Source organism: Cetorhinus maximus, chromosome 17 (genome assembly GCF_964194155.1).
Source record: "Cetorhinus maximus chromosome 17, sCetMax3.hap1.1, whole genome shotgun sequence".
Lineage (NCBI taxonomy): Eukaryota > Metazoa > Chordata > Chondrichthyes > Lamniformes > Cetorhinidae > Cetorhinus > Cetorhinus maximus.
This window is the reverse complement of record NC_135895.1, coordinates 4,210,826-4,230,049: the sequence shown is the minus strand read 5'-3', so window position 1 is coordinate 4,230,049 and position 19,224 is coordinate 4,210,826. Positions and strand designations below refer to the sequence as shown.

The 19,224-nt window shown below is 45.4% G+C and overlaps 2 protein-coding genes across 3 annotated transcripts in view; one reads left to right on the top strand and one right to left on the bottom strand.

Moving 5' to 3' along the window:
• cryz (crystallin, zeta (quinone reductase)) overlaps positions 1-19,224 on the top strand; it is a 1,066,321-nt gene that overhangs the window by 143,554 nt on the left and 903,543 nt on the right. The window lies entirely within an intron of this gene.
• The window catches only part of msh4 (mutS homolog 4), a 109,209-nt gene that overhangs the window by 80,478 nt on the left and 9,507 nt on the right, over positions 1-19,224 (bottom strand). The window lies entirely within an intron of this gene.

The following is a 19,224-nucleotide window of genomic DNA, read 5'->3' as shown; positions in this document are numbered from 1 at the left end:
GTAAACATAGGTGTATGTCATTAAGATATTAATGTATATAACGTTATTGGAAATTATTTTAAATTGGACTTGTAGTAGGGTCTGTGTCTGTGGGGATGAGTGTGTGTGTCTTAACTGGATTAACTCCAGCTAGTCTAGGTGCTTTGATGTATAGTAGTTTTGAGATGTTAAACAATAAGGTTGAGAGTACATTTGCATTTTGTTGAATAAACCATTCAAAGACTGGGGGTGAAATCTTGCACCTAGCTAGGAGACACCAAGCAATATGCTTATATTACTAATAAAATAGGTGCTATGAAAAGGGTTTTATTGTTAGAAGAGGTGGAGTTCAAAGGGCCTGGTGAAACAATTAGAATTTGCATTCAAAGGGGAGGCTAGGTATATACAGAAAATAATTTTGTCTGTGTAAGTCAGAGGCATGCCGACTGTAAGCCTACAATGGCGCAAAGGAGCCAAATTGAAAGGAACCTCATTTTGAATTTGTAAGGTAAAATGTGCTTTGCCTGGTGTCTGTTTAAGTCTACGGGTTATTGTTGCCTTGGTGAAGATTTACCTAGGAGTGATTAATTTGGGGATTTGTTTAAAAGATATTATGGTAGTAATTTGTACACGTGTAAATGTTTAATTCCTTCTTAAATTAATAAATATTTAATTTATATAAAAACCTCTGGAGGCTTGGTGGTTTCATATCTGAATTCAGAGCTCCATCTCAAACATACTAATTGAAAATATAGGTTATGACAGTTGTTTAAAGTTTCCCTCTGGGATTTTAAATAACTCAGCCTTTATCAACTGCTGTGTCATTACAGTGTAAAGGGAACATTTGCATTTCAAATCAACCAGATCAAACTGATTTCAAAGGAGGAGTGAAATATTACATGTAGCCAGGAGAAGTTAAGAAACAGTGGGTTTATTTTTCCCAAAGATTACTGGCAAAAATGGTACTATAGGAGATTTTATTATTAAAGAGGTAAAATTACAAAGAAATAGGGCTGAATCCCCACCCCCCCACCCCCAATCAGTCAGGGGGGGGTTGTGCGGGGGCGGCTGCGAACCCAGTCGGCACCCCGATCGGGGACACGCTGCCATTTTACGTGGGTGGGCCAATTAAGGCCCGCCCAGCGTGACACTTGCCCGGAAGCGCTCCCTGTGCGGGCAGGGAAGGGGGGGGGGGAGATCCCCTGAGTTGTTCCCTGCATGTGCACGAAAGAGCGCAGAAATCTCCCTGAGGCACGGAGGCGCCTCTGGGAGATCAGTTTGACATGTGTAAATTTAAATAAAGGGAAATAAAAACTTTTAAAACATGTCCCCTCATGTGACACTGTCATGTGAAAGAATTATTTTAAAATTTTTTATCGACTTTTAAAACACTTCATGAGACCTCATCCCACCTGTGGATGAGGTTTCATGAAAAATGCGAAGGCCACCTGGGCTCTTCGCCTGCCCACCAACCTTAAGGTTGGATGGACAGCTCAGCTCGGCAGGCGAACTGAAAATCTAAATGACGCACGGTGATGTAGGGATGCCCCACCCCTGCTCACCGACTGGAGAATTCTGCCCATAGTGAAACAATGGGAATTTGCATTCAAAGGGGAAAATATGTATAAAGGAGAGAAGGCTGTGTGTAAGGGCAGGAATTCTAAGACCTAAAACAAGTGTGAGAAACCTCCAGCATCGAAGCCTCAAGCTGCTGTCTACAAAGAACTGAAGTTAAGAAAACTCACTTTGAATTCGATTGTTCAGGTTATCGTATTTCTTTGCCTGGGTCTTTTAAAATCTGTGTGTCTTACTGTTGCCTTAACGGAAGTGTAACTGAGAGTTAGATTAACTAGTGGATTTAGAAGTTATCATAGTAGTAATTTGTAGATCTACGTGTGTGCTTAAAATCACTTCTTCTATTAATAAAGATTTAATTTAGTTTTGTAAGAAACCTATAAGACTCAGTGGTCTTATTACTACTGAATTCAAGGCACGCATCTCGAAATGTATACAAATTGCAAAACAGTTGTGGCAGTTGTTTCAAATCTCCCTTTGGGATTTGAGCAGCTCAGCATTTACCATCGGTTGTGCCATAACACAGTTGTAAATCTTTGGAAAGTGCTGTGACTTTTTTTATTATGGGTTGGGTGAGGAGACAGGCCCCGAGTCTACCTCATCTGAAAAGGGGATTGAACCCCATACTTCTGGCATTAATCTGATCCACACACCAGCTGTCCAGCCAACTGAGCTTACCAGTCTCCCGTACTGTACTACATCAATAATGTCATGTAGAATCATAGAATGCTACAGCACTGAAGGAGGACATTCAACCCACCATGCCTGTGCCGGCTCTTTGAAAGAGCTATCCAAACAATATCACTTTCCTGCTCTTTTCCCATTGCTCTACAAATTTTCTTCCTTCAAAGATTTATCCAATCGTCTTTGGAAAGCTATTATTGAATCTGCTTCCCTTTCAGAATCGCATTCTATATCATAACTGGCTTCATGAAAAACATTTCTCATCTCCCTTTTGGTTCTTTTGCCAATCACCATAAATCTGTGTCCTCTAGTTACTCACCCACTTGCCACTGGAAAGTTTTTCCTTATTTGCTCTTATCAAACACACTCAAGATTTGAAACGGCCCTATTAAATCTCCCCTTAACCTTCTATGCTCTAAGAACAATCCTAACTTCCCCACATAATTGAAGTCCCTCATCCCATACGCCATTCTAATAAATCTCCACTACACCCTCTCCAGGGTCTAGCCATCTTCTATGACAATGTGTTGCAGCTTTGAATAACTTCTTTAAAAAAGAGTTACCTTCCACATGTATAGATAATAAAAATGTAAATAAAACAATTGTAACATAAATATACTGAAAGCTGATGGGCAGCAAGTACTGATTCTCATAGGTATGCTACTGATGATGTTCTAACTCTTAATGTGACGTCACCTACAAGCAAAATGAGGGAACTAAAAACAAAACAAATATTGGCACAATTCTCCCATCCTGCCTACAGCGGGTTTCATGGCAGGCTGGAGAGAAGAATTTAGCGGGAGGACGAAAGTCAGAAACCCACAAGTGTAAAAATAGTTTGCGATTCTCCCGATGGCAGGTTAGTGGCAGTTTGGGTATCGCGCTGACCAGTGACATGAACGCCATTTGCATTCATTACTATCTCATGAATGCTCATTAAATTAGCTTCTCACCGGAATCACATGCGGCGTCCCAATCTTGCGTCACACCAACGGGAAATCACGTCAATCTGAATCTCTTTTGAAAGGGTGGTGTGCAAAGGTCAGACCCCACTTTGTGCGTGACTTCAAGGTGAGTGCAACACAAGTAGCCTACCTTCAATAACACCGTGCTGCGACGGTCTCGTTGCAATGCCAGTGGGACGCCACACTGCTGGGGCTGTAGAGTTGGTGTGCTCCCACTGCTTGCTTCTGTAGTCACAAGGACATCACTGTGCAATGGTACTCAGGCAGGGCTCATTTTTCAGACACTAGCCAGTATTGCGATGAGGGAAGTGGGGTATGTAGCGTCTGCAACAGTGGCATCCACCGGGAGTCCAGAAGGACATTACTGTACAGCAGTACTCATTCAGTGCTGAGCATTCAGAAACCAGTATTTATACTGGGGAAGAGGTTGGGGGGGGTGGGGAAGAGGTTGGGGAAGGGGAAACACATGGGTGGGGCAATGGGGAAGGAAGGCTTTGAAGGGGGAAGGGGGCACGATGGGAGGCAGAGGGGCAGGAAGGATTTGCAAGGAGGCAGAGGAGGAGGGAGAACAATGGGAAGCAAAGGGTAAACTGAGAGGTGGGAAGTTGGAGCCCCACAAGGGTAACTGAAAAGCTGACAAACAAGAGGGTAAAAGGAATACCACATGTATGAATGGGAGGGGATGCACACAGAATAGGGAAAGGGGTTGGGGGAGGGTTATTAGTGGGTCACAAGAGGGATTAGTCACATGCAGGCTCATAAGGGGGGTGGTCTTAGGAAGGGAGACAGTATATTCTTCAGTCCTGAGGGCAATGGGGCACTCTGTGAAAGTCAAAGTCCTTGGTCTGGGGCTTGCGGTCAGGGCTGAGAATAGAGATTGGGGCTCTGTGGACCTCACAGTCAACCTTCAGAGAGTGGAGAAAGTGATGGGGTGCAGCAGTTACGCTGCAGGAGTAATCATTGGGAGCACGGTGTACTCCCGCTACAGGAAGGGGCAAGGGCTGTGTGCTCAGTCGAAATAATGCACAGCTTGGTGTGCAGGGCAGGCTCACAGTCACTTTCCATGGTCTTGTGTGTCTCTGTACTGGGCCGCAGATGGTTATGGTGATGGTAATGGGAGGCATCTGCAGCTTCTATTTGGGGAACACAATTAAGGGGGAGGTATGTGAAGCTTTCCTTGGTGGGGGGGTGTCACACCTCAGTAGGTGACCATGCACTCAGCCTGCGGGGGAGAGGGTAGAGGTTCAGATAGGGCATGGGCGCTTCAGTAGTGATGGGCTCAGGTGGGAGGGCAGGAATGTCCACCATAACAACAATGGGATCCAGTATTATTGGGGGAAAAAGCTCTACCTTCACATCATAAGATTCCAGGTATATTTCTGGGACAAGGACAGTGAGAGGGGGAGCGTTGAAGCTCATTTTGAAATAGTAGTGCAAAAACACCATCTTGCTCTACTGGAGTTGTGGCACAGTTATAAATCATAGGTAGAAGCGAATCTGAATGGGAGTGTTCTAAGGCAGTGTGGGAGGAACACACTGCTGGAGTAACGGGCCCTTTCTGGGGACACCCTCTAACTTGCAACACCAACAAGGGTGAACTGGAGTTTTATTACAGAGAAAGGAGGAAGACCGCCTTGCGAAGAAAGCCAATGGAAGTCAATGTCTTTATCAGCGCTGTCACAGGGATACTTAGTCAATGGCTTAACATCACATTTGCAGCATATCAGCATTAACACATCGGAATGTAAAATTTAGGAATGCAGGCAATCGGCAAGGAGGCACAGGTGCAGTATATATGGCACTGAATCAATAGAGGTCAGTCACGTGCTCTCCAAAATTAGCATTCCTAACGAGACAAAGGGCATTAATCATCAGCAACTTATTGTTCGTTAGAATGCCAGATCAGAGGGTGGAGCACTGAGCCAGGATAGGCAATGCTACTCATTCAAACCTTCTCATAGCAGTGAGGGATTCAGAGGTAACATTTCTGTGATGGCATCCTGGTCACCTCAATATGGGTGGTAGCACCTCAAAGACCAGGCAGCATCAGTGACAATGCAACTAGGGCAGAAGCCACTACAGACCATTACAGTTGCTAAAGGTAACAGATTGTGAGCTTCAATATCTTGACCCGTTACTCATTAATGTCTTCAATGTTTCATTTCAGAGAGAAGGAAAAGCAAAAAATGGATCCAAGTTTCAATGCTGCCCTCGAGGATCCTAATGCAATGGAGGAGGCGAAGAATGCTGCTCTACCAGGGGGTCCAGCTTGATGTCCAGGCTCAAGGGGAACCAGAGCAAGAATAAGAGGGTCAGGAAGAGAGACCCAGACAACAGATGCAAATTTGCAGACCTAGGGTATACCGAAGACAACTCTCCTATTCACAAATGAGTGAGAGATGATGTCAGGCACGTCTGCATTTGTCCAAAGCTATGGTGGATTTAGGAGGCGGTGGTGTAGTGGTAATGTCACTGGACAAGAAATCCAGGGTAGTGCTGTGGGGAGCTGGGTTCGAATTCCACCATGGCAAATGGTAGAATTTGAATCCAATAAAAGTCTGGAATTAAAAGTCAAATGATGACCATGAAACCATGATCAATTGTCGTATAAACCCAGGATAAAAGCAAAAAACTGCGGATGCTGGAAATCCAAAATAAAAATTAAGAAATTTTGAAGTCACTTTTTGGTCACAGGTGTGTTACCATTGTTAAAATGTTGCACTTCTGTAAATACATTAGATGTTTGTGAATGGCTTGGTCAACTGAAGGCATTGTGATTATGTACATATGTCATACGGACTCGAAACGTTAACTGTGTTCCTCTCCGCAGATGCTGCCAGACCTGCTGAGTTTTTCCAGGTATTTTTATTTTTGTCGTAAAAACCCATCTGGCTCACTAATGTCCCTTAGGGAAGGAAATCTGCTGTCCTTATCTGGTCTGGCCTATATGAGATTCCAGATCCACAGCAAAGGCTCTTAAATGCCCTCTGAAATGGCCTAGCAAGCCACTCAGTTTCTCAAGGGCAAATAGGGATGGGCACCAAATGCTGGCTTAGCCAGCAATGCTAGGTCCCATGAATGAAAGACCTGACACCCTGTGGAATTGGAGGGTATCCCCTGCCAGTGGCTTAAAAGGTGACTATCGTGCTCATTTTCTTTGAGGGTCGTTCCAGGGATCTACAGGGGACCTGTGCAGCATCTCGCAGTCCACAACACATAGATGCATAAAGGAGGTCACAGATGCCCTTTACAGCAAGTCACATGGTTAAAAAGGTTAAAAATAGCCAGGCTGCGAGTGTCACAGCTTCGCAACTAACTCAGGCTTCCCAGGGGGCAATCAACTGTACTCATGTGACTTTAAGGGTTCCGATGCAGCACCCCCTAATGTTTAGGTAGCAACGGCAAACATTACATGAATGTACACTGGTGTGTGCTCATCAGAAGCACATAAGCACGTTTGTGCTAGGTACCCTGGAAGTTGCCATGACTCATATATTCTGTCACTGCCAGGTGCCTGAGATTTTCAAAGGGCCTGAACGTCTGCAGGGATGGCTGCTCAAGGATAAGGGGTACCCAGTGGAGCGCTAGCTGATGACATCAGTGCGTCGGCCTTGGAGTTGTTCCGAGGAGAGGTAAACACTGCTCACAGCTCCACACACATCCTACTAGAGCAGCCCTTTGGGATTCTGAATATGTGCTTCAGATGTTTGGACCGCTCAGGTGGCACACTATAGTACGCTCCCAATAGGGTTTCACGCATCATCGTTATGTTGTGCCCTTCACAACCTGGCACTGCAAAAAAAGGTGATCCTTTGCCAGAGGGTGAAATAGAGGAGGATGAGTGTTCTTTGGAGGATGAGGAGCAGGAGACCCAGGAACCTCAAGAGAGTGGTGAGGGTCAGTTTGAAGGAGACGACACCATAAAGACATGGGAGACATGTCCATGACACTTTAATCACTGCCAGGTTCCAGGAAGAGTAAAGTGAAGGCATGGGGAAATGGCCACAGACCTCCTGGCCCTCAATGCCATTCCCTTTCATCTCAAGGAATTTCCAACCAATCGAATTGAGAACGAGTCCAGAAATGACACTTGCATCTTCTGGCCTCATGGTTCACCAGGCCATGATCTCTACAAAGGTCCGTGGTGCCCTCTGTATGCACTCTGGGAATTGGGAGTCCACTCAACAACAAGAGCGATGCGTGAAGTGACTTGAAGCAGTCGTCGCCACATAATTAAGAAACTACAGTGGACAGTGAGATGAGGACATGGTGAGGGATCTCCTCCTTCCGTCCATGTCTTGCCCTTCACAACTACCACTTCAGAGACACAAATGCCGCTAATCAATCCAGGCTGATGTGCTGCTCTCACACAGTGGTCTTCTGTGAGGAAGATGGGTTAGAAGTGCATAAATCACAAGCTTCTAATAAAGATTTTAACCCATCTCTCTGACATCATACAAGGGTGCAGAGACCATCTTCAGGGAGACTGACATCACATGGATGTGAATCTCACAGAGGGAGACTGTCACCGAGTTGGAGAATGGATAAACATCGAAATAAGAGGGTTCAAATGTACATAATCACAATGCCTTCAGTTGACCAAGCCATTCACAAACATCTAATGTATTTACAGAAGTGCAACATTTTAACAATGGTAACATACCTGTGACCAAAAAGTGACTTCAAAATTTCTTAATTTTCCTAACCTTACCACTATGCCTGGGTGTAGCCCTGACATCCACAGCAGAGGTGGGGGCAGCCTGCTGACTGCTACGTCCTAATGTCTGCCTCTGGTGGTCCGAAGTCTGGAGGGCCCTGACCTAATAAAGGTCTCCTGCTCAGGAGACAGATGCACCCTCCTCGGCCTGAGCAGCTGGAGTGGATGGGGTCACAGGCCGAGGGGACTGAACGGCTGAACTCCATTGGAATGTCCTGAGAGGAGGCCTCCGGGGTGTCCAGCTGGCGCTCATCCTCCCGCCCTGACTCCTTGAGAAGGTCCACCTGGAGGGAGGTCAAGGTGCCTCATCCCCCTGTCACCTACATCTTGATGGTGCCCACTGGGGTATGTGACCATGGAGTCCGGGGCCAAACATAAATCCAGCAGAACCTACTGGATTAAGGTGTCCATGGTGGTCACCAACCTTCCCTTGGTAACTTCAAGACGCTAGCATGTCGGAGCCACGACATCAGACAGAACGCAGATGCACTCCTGTATCCTTCATTCCAGTCTGGTGAGCGACTGCCGAATCTTTGCTTGATGTTCCGCTGCGCCTGTTGTTGCATCTCCAGCATTGCGTTAGCAGCCGCTCACAGTTGCACATCATCTGACTCAGACTGAGCGGATGGCTAGTCTCCAGCAGCCCTCCAAGTACCCGAGACCTGGGTGTCCCTGCCTCCGAATACTGTGGGGCTGTGTCAGTGAGGTTTTCTCCAGTAGATCAGCCCGATCCTAATCTAGAGCTATGGCCCACTGAGGTGTGTCTCTGCACTGGTAAAGAGAGTGGGTAAGCGTCCTGATGTTATTCCTCAGCTTCCTCTTCAGGCGTGGTCTAGGAGCTGGGACTTCTAGTGGGCACCCTTATAGGCATCAGCAGATCAAGGCCAACAAGACAGAGAATCAAGTTTTAGTTGATGAGCATGAGGAATATAAGACTGCATGTCAAACACTATGATTGTCAGGATGCGATGAACTGATGCAGTTGTGATCCATACCAGGTTGCTGAGACAATCCGATCTCCTCTTCCCCACAGGAGCGATTCCTGTCCTCCCCAGCGATCTTAGTTACAGCCTCCCAGCCTCTTCAAACTCACTGAGGGAAATGATGCCGGCTGTGTCCCCCCACCATCCTCAAGTCTGTGCTCTTTCCTGCTTATGGACAAACTTGCCCTAGATAAAGTCAAAAGAAAGGCTGTGATGAGAAGGAATGGAACATAGGTTGGGAAAGGCATATGGATCCTGTGGATCCTCGTTGCACATTTGTTGTGAGCGGTGGCCAAGTTAGTACTATTGATGGAGTTGATCAGCAGAGACTTCTTAGGTGAAAACTCTTGGTTCATTTACAAAGTTACTCAGCAGCGACTAAACATGTGCTTTCACTTCAAAATCTACCTCTACCCAACTGACTACTAACTACTGAGGTAGCCCACGCTACTCTACAATTGGATACTAAGATCATGTGATCTTCCTTCATAACATTCTTCTTAAAGGTATATTACACATCAGATAAATCCATAATTACCACATCCCTCCCCCTTTATTCATAAATACATTTTATATTTACAATTACAATCTTCTCAAAATAGCAAAATATTACATAGATAAGCAATTTACAAATTCTGTCTTTCTGGGAGTTTCCTTATGCATGTAGAGTGCCTCAGCTCTACAAATTCAGATGCCTTGTCAGGAACCTCCATTTCCAGAGTTGTCTGAATGTCAGGTGCTCCCATGGGCGCCTCCAGATCTGTATCCTCCACTCTTGAAGGAACATCAGATATGTCTGAAACAAAAACAGAATTACCTGGAAAAACTCAGCAGGTCTGGCAGCATCAGTGGAGAAAAGAGTCGACGTTTCGAGTCCTCACCACCCTTCAACAGAACTGAGTATAGTTAGGAGAGGGGTGAAATATAAGCTGGTTTAAGGTGGGGGGGAGAGAGAAGTTGAGGGGGGGTGGTTGTAGGGACAAGCAAGCAGTGATAGGAGCAGATAATCAAAAGATGTCACAGACAAAAGGATCAAAGAGGTGTTAAAGGTGGTGATATTATCTAAGAAAATGTGCTAATTAAGAATGGATGGCAGGACACTCAAGGTACAGCTCTAGTGGGGGTGGGGTGGAAAGACTGACAAGGTATTAGTTGTAGATTTAAAAATAATGGAAATAGGTGGGAAAAGAAAAATCTATATAAATTATTGAAAAAAACAAAAGGGAGGGGGAAGAAACGGGGTGGGGATGGGGGGAGGGAGTTTAAGATCTAAAGTTGTTGAATTCAATATTCAGCCCGGAAGGCTGTAAAGTGCCTAGTCGGAAGATGAGGTGCTGTTCCTCCAGTTTGCGTTGGGCTTCACTGGAACAATGCAGCAAGCCAAGGACAGACATGTGGGCAGGGTGGAGTGTTAAAATGGCAAGCGACAGGGAGGTTTGGGTCTTTCTTGCGGACAGACCGCAGGTGTTCTGCAAAGCGGTCGCCCAGTTTGCGTTTGGTCTCTCCAATGTAGAGGAGACCGCATTGGGAGCAACGAATGCAGTAGACTAAGTTAGGGGAAATGCAAGTGAAATGCTGCTTCACTTGAAAGGAGTGTTTGGGCCCTTGGACGGTGAGAAGAGAGGAAGTGAAGGGGCAGGTGTTGCATCTTCTGCGTGGGCATGGGGAGGTGCCATAGGTGGGGGTTGAGGAGTAGGGGGTGATGGAGGAGCGGACCAGGGTGTCCCGGAGGGAACGCCGCCAGGGGGGGTGAAGGGAAGATGTGTTTGGTGGTGGCATCATGCTGGAGTTGGCGGAAATGGCGGAGGATGATCCTTTGAATGCGGAGGCTGGTGGGGTGATAAGTGAGGACAAGGGGGACCCTATCATGTTTCTGGGAGGGAGGAGAAGGCGTGAGGGCGGATGCGCGGGAGATGGGCCGGACACAGTTGAGGGTCCTGTCAACCACCGTGGGTGGAAAACCTCGGTTAAGGAAGGAGGAGGACATGTCAGAGGAGCTGTTTTTGAAGGTAGCGTCATCAGAACAGATGCGACGGAGGCGAAGGAACTGAGAGAATGGGATGAAGTCCTAACAGGAAGCGGGGTGTGAGGAGCTGTAGTCGAGGTAGCTGTGGGAGTCGGTAGGCTTGTAATGGATAATGGTGGACAGTCCATCATCAGAAATTGAGACAGAGAGGTCAAGGAAGGGAAGGGAAGTGTCAGAGATGGACCATGTGAAAATGATGGAGGGGTGGAGATTGGAAGCAAAATTAATAAATTTTTCCAGGTCCCGACGAGAGCATGAAGCAGCACCGAAGTAATCATCGATGTACTGGAGAAAGAGTTGTGGGAGGGGGCCGGAGTAGGACTGGAACAAGGAATGTTCCACATACCCCATAAAGAGACAGGCATAGCTGGGGCCCATGCGGGTACCCATAGCCACACCTTTTATTTGGAGGAAGTGAGAGGAGTTAAAGGAGAAATTGTTCAGTGTGAGAACAAGTTCAGCCAGACGGAGGAGAGTAGTGGTGGATGAGGATTGTTCGGGCCTCTGTTCAAGGAAGAAGCTAACGGCCCTCAGACCATCCTGGTGGGGGATGGAGGTGTAGAGGGATTGGACGTCCATGGTGAAGAGGAAGCGGTTGGGGCCAGGGAACTGGAAATTGTTGATGTGACGTAAGGTGTCAGAGGAATCACGGATGTAGGTGGGAAGGGACTGGACAAGGGGAGAGAGAAAGGAGTCAAGATAACGAGAAATGAGTTCCGTGGGGCAGGAACAGGCTGACACGATCGGTCTGTCGGGACAGTTCTGTTTGTGGATTTTGGGTAGGAGGAAGAAGCGGGCCGTCTGAGGTTGGGCGACTATCAGGTTGGAAGCTGTGGGAGGAAGATCTCCAGAGGAGATGAGGTCAGTGACAGTCCTGGAAACAATGGCTTGATGTTCAGTGGTGGGGTCATGGTCCAGGGAGAGGTAGGAGGAAGTGTCTGCGAGTTGACGCTCAGCCTCCGCGAGGTAGAGGTCAGTGCGCCTGACAACAACAGCACCACCCTTGTCAGCGGGTTTGATGACAATGTTGATATTGGACCTGACAGAACGGAGTGCAGTAAGTTCAGAGAGAGACAGATTAGAATGGGTGAGAGGAGCAGAGAAATTGAGACGGCAGATATGTCTGTACTGGGTTGAGTTCTCTCAAAAGGAAATGCTGACCCGGTCGTGAACACTGGTGGAATCATTTCTTGGTGCATAGTTTATTTCTTCCTTAGATGATCCACATGTCTCGGCCTTCCACCTCCATGTGATGAGATAGAGGTACAGTCACTGCACTTATTTCACCCGGTAACCACTTTGGTCCTTCTCCGAAGTTCTTCACATATACCGTTTCTCCCACGGTCAATTTCCTCTCACAACTATGCCCGTCATGTCTAGTTTTCTGACATCCCTGACTCGTTCTTGCCCCACCACCCCCCCGGCAAATTTGGCATCATTAAGCTCAATTTCGTCCTAAGACGGCGTTTCATAAATAACTCAGGTGTGACACCTGTTGTTGTGTGAGGGGTGGTCCTATAATGAAAATGAAAGCATGCTAGCTTGGTTGTTAAGGAATCTCCAGTTAACTTCTTCACGTCTGCCTTGAATGTTTGAACCGCCCTCTCGGCCAGTCCATTTGAGGAAGGGTGGTACGGTGAAGTTTTTGCATGAGTGGTACCGTTGAGGCTGATAAACCGCTGATACTCAGCACTTGTAAGTGCTGTGCTATTGTCAGAATCGACCACTCCTGGCAGTCGTTAACAGTAAAACTTTGACATAACTTCGCAATTGTAGCAGAAGACGTTGGTGACCACCTCATTCATATATGTCCATCCATTTTGAGTGGGCATCAACAATGAGCAGAAACATTGATCCCATGAGAGGTCCCACATAGTCAATTTGTAACCGCACCCATGGTCTTCCTGGCCACCCCCAAGGGTGTAATGGAGCTGTTGGAGCTAACTTTTGCAGTTGCTGACATTACACACAATTCTTCACTAAACTCTCTATTTCACCATCCACCCCAGGCAACCATAGGTAGCTGAGAGTTATGGTCTTCATTCAGGATATTCCTGGATGTGCGCTGTGTAATTCAATTAGGAATGGCTCGCTTCCCTTTGGAGGTACTATCACACGTGCTCCCCATGATAAGATCCTGGCTGGTTATTTCATGTTTTCTGTTGAAATACGGTTTCATTTCGTCAGATATAGGCTCTTGTGACCAACCATGAAGCACTTGTTCTCATACTTGAGATAGGACTGGGTCCTTACTTGTCCAGTCCCTGATCAGTCCAGCACATACCGGCGAGGAATCTAAGAAATTTAACAAAGCAAGTTCTTGTGGAACTGAGACTTCCTCATCATTTTCTTGTAAAAGCAGATGACTAAGTGCATCGGTGTTTGCGATTTGATTGCCAGGCCTATGTATGAAAGTATACTCTTATGCTGCCAGAATTAAAGTCTTGTTTGTGTTTTGTGTCTTCTTTCTGCATGCATTTTTCTTTCTAGTGCTGACTTTAATCTCGGCTTTCTTTTCAGCTTCAATATTGGCCAGACTAATCTCGGATGCAAGCTCGAATTGAATGAGCTCAGTGGTGAGTTGAGTGAGATCAGTGGTCAAGTCTCCCAGAATTTCATCATCTGTCTGCTTCTTAGAAAATTCTGCAACTTTTGCCTCCAAAGCCTCTTTGGCTTCATGTAGCTGGTTCTTCAGCTCTTCTATCTCTTTTATGTATTTGTTTGCTGCCTCCTGGAAAATTGAGCATTGTGTCTTCTCCGCCAACTCATCCTTCAGTTTGGTTAGAGAAGTGCTTAATTCTTTCCGTTTCTCTTTGTACTTTTCCAGTGGTACAAACTTTGACCTGAGGGAATCCTGTAGTGTGTGACGGTCTTTGAGCAGGTTTTCTTTTCCCTTTTGGAGGTTGCTCGCCCTGTCTCGAACTCTGTCAGCAAGCAGGGTCTCTTTGAGTTCCTTCTGCAGTTCTTCCATGTTTTGGATTAAGATATCCTGCATTTCTTCAGGTTGTTGAGACTTTATACACTTCTCTTCCGAAACAGAAAACGCTTCCAGCTTTCTTTTGAAATCCCAGTGGCCACTCAAGGTCGATTTCTCTCTAGCCAGTTTCGCCCTAAGAGGCTCGATTCTCTGCCTCTCAATACCAAAACTGGTAGCTTTACCGATTGGCTTCCATAATGGACAATTACTCTACTTATGCCTTTGATTTGGAAGTCTTCACCCATGTATGTTTTTAATTGGACAGTTGTTTCTTTTTAATTTAATTAAAAACTTTAACTTGTTTAATCCTCGTCACCAGTTTGTTAGAGCCTATGGATCCTTGTCGCATGCTTGTTGTGAGTAGTGGCCGAGTTGGAACTCCTGATAGAGTTGCTCAGCAGATACTTCTTAGGTGGAAATTCTTGGTTTATTTACAAAGAAACTCAGCAGCGACTAAACATGTGTTTTCACTTCAAACTCTATCTCTACCCAACTGACTACTAACTACTGAGGTAGCCCACGCTACTCTACTATTGGATACCAAGATCACGTGATCTTCCTTAATAACATTCTTCTTAAAAGGTATATTGCACACTAGATATATCCATAATTACCACAGCCCCTGTGTGTGGTGAGCCCTCCCCAGCAGGTCTGAGTATGGAGAGTGCGCTGCAAGATAGATAGGATGGTGGCAATGTGAAAGGTTCCATTAGTCAATCAGTGGTGATGTATCCCCTGCTAATAGTTTTGCGAGATTCCTGAAGAGACATAATGCCATGATGGGAGTTTGATACTGGAGAGAGTTGAAGGATGACTTACCTCAATGACTTACATCGAGCAGATGAGATCATTCATTCTCTTCCTACACCGGATGGCATTTCAGGCATGGCAGTCAGTTGGGTAGAGATAGAGTTTGAAGCAAAAGCACATGTTTAGTCGCTGCTGAGTTCCTTTGTAAATAAACCAAGAATGTCCACCTAAGAAGTATCATGCCGCACTGACGTCCCCTACGGTGGCCTCCCAGGCCGGAGGGGTGAGGCTAGTGTGCTTCCTGGAACCGTTCCTGGGATACAGGACATCCCTTAGCATTTGCACTCCTCTGATCAAGGGCCTGGTGGGTGAAATGGGGTGCTGCCTTCTTATTTTGGCTTGATGACATCTCGAACGGTGTCCTGGAGACAGAAGGACTGGAGAGAGAGAGATTTGTGTGCTCCCATGGCATTTAAATATGGCTCCTGGACCTTTGACCCAGCCAGGTTGCGGTAGGGCAAACGAATCAGCTCCCGACCCTCCATGTGATTCGAAAATACTTGCCTGTGCATCATTAATGAGCTTCCGAGCGCAGAATTGGGCGGAATCTCCTACCATTCCAAGCAGCGAAATATGCACCGCAGAAACTGCCCACCACCGCATTTAGTTTCAAAAACGGAGATCACCATCCAGTGAGTTCAAACATTGTTTTAAAGAAAATAAATACTCACATTTACGTTGTGACTGTCACAACCACCGAGGTGCTTCTGAAGTGCAGTCACTGTTGTAATGTAGGAAATATGACAGCCAATTTGCACACAGCAAACTCCCACAAACAGTGATATGATATTGTCTAGATAATCTGTTTTAATGATGTGAATTCAGAGATAAACATTGGCCAGGACAGCAGAAGAACTCTACAGCTCTTCTTTGAAATACTGCCATGAGTATTTTTTTTACTTCCATCAGAGATGGTAAATCGGGCCTTGGTTTAACCAGAAAGACAGTACCTGTGACAATGCAGCTGACAAGCTCAGTGGAGAGTGCCCCGAAGTGTCAGCCTAAATTATGTGCTCAACCCTCTGCTATCTGATTTGAACTCCCACTCTGACTCAGAGGCTAGAGTACCACCAACTCAGTTACAGTTGATGAGGTACCAAACAGCTGTCCACTGCCTTTCAAACTTCAGGCTTTACATTGCTTGGGGGTTCACATTACACTGAATGCTACTTTTGGTTCACAGGTTCATGTATTTGTATTAAATTACTGTGTGTGCATTTATAGTACTGAAAATGGTGTACAGGAAATGAAGCCCACTCAATGTTTTGTAATTAAATCTATCCAAAAGCCAATGCTATGTTTCTGCAAATCTTATATATAAAATTCTTTGATTCATAATTTGTAATCAGGTTCAGCAAATGGTCTCTGTGGCTTAGTTTTTCCCACAGGAGTGAAGTGGTTTGGAATCAAATCCAAGTTCAAGACATGTAAGACAGTATGTTAATCTTAATCACAGAAACTTAGAGCGGCATGTTCTGGAACTAACCAGGGAGCAGGTTATATTAGACTTGGAGGAGAATTTTTATGTTGGCATGTGGGGGCAGGCCCGGCACGCCGATGCATAAAATGACGTGTGCTGACATCGGGCGGGCATCCTGACGTCATTCAGATCTTTCATTGGGCCTGTTAAGGCCATTAATAAACCAATTGAGGTAATTATCAACGCTGCCCATCTAACCTTAAGGTTGGACACCCAAGCTGCCTTCGCACTTTTCAGGAAACCTCATCCACAGGCCAAATGAGGTTTCCTTTTATTTATTGGATGTAGGCGTCACTGGCTAGGCCAGCATTTATTGCCCATCCCTAATTGCATTTTAAGAATCAACCACATTGCTGTGGGTCTGGAGTCACATTTATACCAGACCAGGTAAAGACGGCAGATTTCCTTCCCTAAAGGACATTAGTGAACCAGATGGGTTTTTATGACAATCAACAATGGTTTCATGGTCATCATTACACTTTTAACTCCAGATTTTTTATTGAATTCAAATTTCACCATCTGCCGTGGTGGGATTCAAACCCAGGTCCCCAGATCATTACTCTGGATGACCAGTCCAGAGACAATACCACTACGCCACCGCCTTCCACATTAAATAAATAAATGTTTTTTTCACAGTTCATAAACATGTCCCAGCTCATGTGACACTGTCACATGAGGGGGCATGTCTAAATAATTTTTGTCTGTCTTTATTTAAAATTTTCAATCTAAACTTAATCTCCCTGAGGTAGTTCCATGCGCAGAAGAGTGCAGGCTCCGACTCTTCCTCTTCTCCCCTGCCCGTACAGGTAATGCTGAGCACTACTGGCCATGCGTCACACTGAGCAGACCTTAACTGGCCCACCTACGTAAAATGGTGGTGCAGAGCCGTTCACAGGCGGCGATCGGTTCCGCACCCGCCCACTCCCGATCGGCCCGTCTGACAGGGAGAAAATTCTCCCCTTGGTATTGTGTAATGTGACAGGATTAATTAATGACCTTGGAGTAAAGGCACCCCTAGGCAGCAACCACAATATGATTGAATATTACATCCAGTTTGAAAGGGAGAGGAGTGGGCCTAAGACTAGTAGCTTAAACTTAAATAAGGACAACTATGTGGGGGTGAAAGCTGAGCTAGCTGAAGTGAACTAGGAAATTAGGCTAGAGGGTATATCAATAGTGAAGCAGTGGCAGACATTTGAGGGGATATTTCAGAGTATTCAGAATAAGTATATTCCTATTATAAACAAAAATTCTAAGGGAATGACCCACCATCTGTGGTTAACTGAAGAAGTTAAGGACAGCATCAAACTTAAGGAAACAGCATACAACTCCGCAAAAATGAGTGGCAGGACAGATGATTGATTAGAATATAAACAATGGCAAAGAATGACTAAAAGGTTAACAAGAAGAAGGAAATTAGGGTATAAGAGGAAGTTAGCTAGAAATGTAAAAACGGATAGCAAGAGTTTCTACAGGTATTTACAAAGGAAAAGAGTGAGTGAGTGTTGGTCCTTTAGAGAGTGACAGTGGGGAGTTAATAGTAGATAATAAGGAAATGGTGGAAGAAATGAACAAATATTTTGCCCCTGTGTTCACTGCAGAGGATACAAAAAACATTCCAATAATAGCTGCAAATCAGGAGGTAAAAGGGAGAGGGGAACTTGGTGAAACTGAAATCACTAGGGAAACTGTACTGAGCAAATTGATGGAGCTGCAGGATGGCAAGTCTCCGGGTCCCGATGGACTACATCCTAGGGTCTTAAAAGAGGTGGCTAATGAAATAATCGATGCTCTGGTGTTAATTTTCCAAAATTCACTAGATTCTGGAAAGATTCCATCAGACTGTAAAGTAGCAAATATAACCCCTCTATTCAAGAAGGAAGGGAGGCAGAAAACCATAGGCCAGTTAGCTTGACATCTTTCATGGAGAAGTTGTTAGAATCGATCATTAAGGAGGTTATAGCTGGGCACTTAGAAGAGCTCAAGGCAATCGGGAAGAGTCAGTATGGCTTTGTGAAAGGAAAATCATGTTTAACAATTTATTGGACTTTTTTTTTGAAGGAGTAACATGCGCGGTGGATAAAGGAGAGCCTGTAGACGAACTGTACTTGGAATTCCAGGAGGCACTTGATAAAGTGCCACATCAAAGGTTATTACGGAAAATAAAAGCACATGGTGTAGGGGGTAACATATTAGCATGGATAGAAGATTGGCTGGCTGGCTGGCAAAAAGTAGGGAGTATGCATAAATGGGTCTTTTTCTGATTGGCAGAATGTGACAAGTGGAGTCCCACAGGGGTCTGTGCTGGGGCCTCAACTTTTTACGATTTACATCAATGATTTAAATGAGGGGAGTAGCTAAATTTGCAGATGACACAAAGATAGGTAGGAAAGTATGTTGTGAAGAGGACATGAGGAGGTTGCAGATGTATACGGATAGGTTGAGTGAGTGTCAAAGATCTGGCAAATTGAGTATAATGTGGGAAAATGTGAAGTTGTTCACTTTGGCAGGAAGAACAAAAAAGCAGAGTATTACTTAAATGGAGAACGGCTGCATAATTGAGATGCAGAGGGATCTAGGTGTTCTACTACATGAGTCACAAAAAGTTAGTATGCAGGTACAGCAAGTAATTAAGAAGGCTAATGGACTGCTATCCTTTATTACGAGAGGGATTGAACATAAAAGGATGTTATGCTTCAGTTATACAGGGCATTGGTAAGGCCGCATCTCGAACACTGCGCAGTTTTGGTCTCCTTATTTAAGGATGTAAATGCGTTGGAGGCGGTTCAGAGGAGGTTTACCAGATTGATGACTGGGATGATTGGGTTGTCTTCTGAGTAAAGGTTGGACAGACTGAGCTTGGAGTTTAGAAGAGTGAGGGGTGATTTGATTGAAGTATACGAGATCCTGAACGGCCTTGGCAAGGTGGATGTCAAAAGATTGTTTCCTCTTGTGGGTGAGTCCAGAACTAGAGGGCACTGTTTTAAAATTAGGGGTCACCCTTTTAGGACAGAGATGAGGAGAATTT